Here is a 3,003-nt window from a genome sequence, read left to right on the forward strand (position 1 = left end):
AAATGCATTTTAAAAAATCAGGACTTACCCTCAGGAAGCTTACCTTGTAATAATCCTGATAAGGACTGTACTTATAATAAAACGCTTTAAAAAATTAATGGAAAGAGAAGAAGGCTAACTTCTTCACTCTTCACTTTCTTCCCTTTTCCATAGCTTCCCCAGCAATCTATCCTCTGAGCACCCAGCAGCCTTTCACTGGCAGATATGCCTCTGGGGATGGTTCCTTAGGTGGCCTCTGGGAGTTCCAGCTCTTCCCCTGGGACTCCTGGGTTGGAGTGTCCCCAGGCTGGGCTGTGGGTCAGCCCCATGCCGGTAACCTTTGTGTACACTCTGTTGTCATGGTCACTCAGCCGGGGCTTGTGCGTGGAGACTGGACCGTTGCTTTGAAACGTGAGGATGGCTCTTGCCACAGGAAGCTTTGTTGCAAAAGAGGTTTCTATGGGCAAAGTCAATACGGACCACACATGGAGTTTCCGCCCTGCTCCTGTGGACAAATGGCTACAGGTTGTGTCACAGATGCCAAAGGTGATCCAGGATCTAGGGTCACATGTCCAGATACATGCCTCTAGGCTGATATCTAGATACTGGGTCTTCAGCTTGGTTTTATTCGTACCAGGAATCTAGCTGCCATAGAAGGAGGCCCTTAGACAGACTAACAGCTCAAATGAGTGTCTTGTGCTTCTGGCACTGGTCTACCTGGGAGGCACATGCTGCACATCCTCATCAAATGGGGACCCACACTATCTCTCTCCCTATTTCATGGGGGCCTAGCTAGCAATTTCTGTATTCTTGTTCTTGACCTGTTCAGTTCACTGCAGTCCTCTCGCTGCCTTGCATTTCAGGTCTTGTTTCTCCAAGTGACTCTTTGCTCTTCCTCACAGTCAGGACCAGGACAACCTCATCCTGCTGTCACTTTAATTTGGAGGGACAAAAGGCAGATAGATAAGCCCATATGGACTGGTACAACACTGACTGTCCCCACTTTAGACTGTCCTTTGTTCCATGCTAGCCACACTGGCAACAGAGACAGAGCAGGAGAAAAGATGGTTTGTGCTCTGCATTGCACCTCTTTGTGTGAGAGGAGGAACTGCAAGATAAAAATATGCTCCTGCCCGCTATGTTAGCAACAGTGGCAAGATGTGGCTCTTAGCTGGTGATGTGACCCACAAGCATTGTAAGAATAAGACTTTCAAGAGTGTCTAACGTTCCGGGGTATCTAACAGACCTGAGATGCTTTTAAAGGGCTTGTCCTTTAGAAATTTCTGGGCATCCCACCCTCTTTGAGAACTGCATACCTCTAAACTACGTAAACTATGTCCAGCTGGATGGATCAAAACTCTTGTAATTTCTGAAAATCATGGTATGCAAATAGGCAGGAAGAAAGAATTGACAAAAGTAATCAACACTTGATTACATTAGCAGAAAAATTTACAAGGGTATATCAATAGCTCTCAGACTGCATAAAATAAGCCCAGGCAGCTTTGCAGTATTTCCTTTGCTATTTAAGTTTAGAACATGTTAGACCAGGACCAGTCTTTTGTTTTAAGTTTATGTTATTGCTGAAGTCACTGAAAACTGATGATCTTAAATTAAATTCTAGCAATACGTGGTGCTCAAACATTTAAGATCCTCTTCAAGGAAATGTAAGCTTTTCTGAATTCTTACATTGTAATATGAATTGAATTAAAAGTATTAGAAGGTGCTAAACATTGCTACATAGCCTCATGAACCACAGAGTTTTTCTCTTCTGCAAAGAAATATGACAATTCACAGAATGAGGGTAAAAGCAGGTCCTGAAGTCAACTGTTACAGATGGAGTTGTGAGCCAGAACATCTTCTATAGTTGTGGAATATACCTCCTCAGCAGTTGCATCGTATCTCCTGCATCTGCCCTGTATGACATTGTTTGGTCATACCATCATGATTTGCCTGCTTAGCTGCGCAGTATGGGTGTTATCAGAGACTTTGTTTCACAGACTCTTTACACCAGTGTTTTCCTTGAGCAGGAGGCTCCTCCTGATCAGTGAGTTAGCATAGTCATACTGTCATGTGTGCTTTGCAAAATAAAATACAGTACTCGTGGTAAAATCTTTGACCAGAAAAATTGTCTGTAGGTACCTATCACTTAGGTTTTTAAAGAACACCCACAAATTAACTAAGTAATCAAGTAAAAATTAAAACCTTAGTCAGAATATGGTTCATTTCTGAGATACCTATTCTTAAACCCTTTCTTCAGACCTGGAAATTGTCTGCTAATATAAGCCGAAAGGGAAAAAATTGTGAGCAATCAGCGTATTAAAATTTTAGTTAGTGACTTTGATCAGAATCAGTTTCTGTCTTGTTTCAGTCAAAAATTTTTTGCACAGACACTGCGTGATTTAAATAAAGGCGTAAGGTTTTAACATCCAGATACGAGGTTTCTTCTGCCCTCCGACATAATGGCACAGTCAATTGAACTGATGCTGTGTTCATGCAGCACTAGTATTGTTTGTACATTGCTGTTACACAACACTTCTGAATGGGATCAGGACAGCATACAGCCTGACAAAGCAAATGCAAAGTGTTTTTTTCTAAGAAGATTGTCACCTAGGATGTATTCCCATACGGAAATAACTCAGGCTTACTGATTTTTTATGTCGATAGTTCTGAGCTTCAGCTGCTTACCTGGCGAGATTGTCCGTCATCCATTATCCACAAAAATCAAATGGCTTGTAGAAGGAAGATTGTTACTAGCAAGCTGTGCTTTGTTTTCTTGGTTCCATGTACTCAATCCTTTAAAGCTAGAAAACGGCAAAAAATTCTCCAGGGGTGACTCTTGCCAGTAGTGTGTTTAGGGAAGCAGTGTTTGCTCTTGGTTTGGCCTGCAGTTACTAGAGAAACTGTGGCTGACTCTCTCCCACTGTAGTTCATGCCTAGGCTTGCCTGGTGGCCCAGGAGACCCATATAATTTAATCTGGCTAAGAATGCTTGTGCTGAGTTAGGGGCCTGATCTGAATCCTGCTG

Source organism: Pterocles gutturalis, unplaced genomic scaffold (assembly GCF_000699245.1).
Source record: "Pterocles gutturalis isolate BGI_N339 unplaced genomic scaffold, ASM69924v1 scaffold16722, whole genome shotgun sequence".
Lineage (NCBI taxonomy): Eukaryota > Metazoa > Chordata > Aves > Pterocliformes > Pteroclidae > Pterocles > Pterocles gutturalis.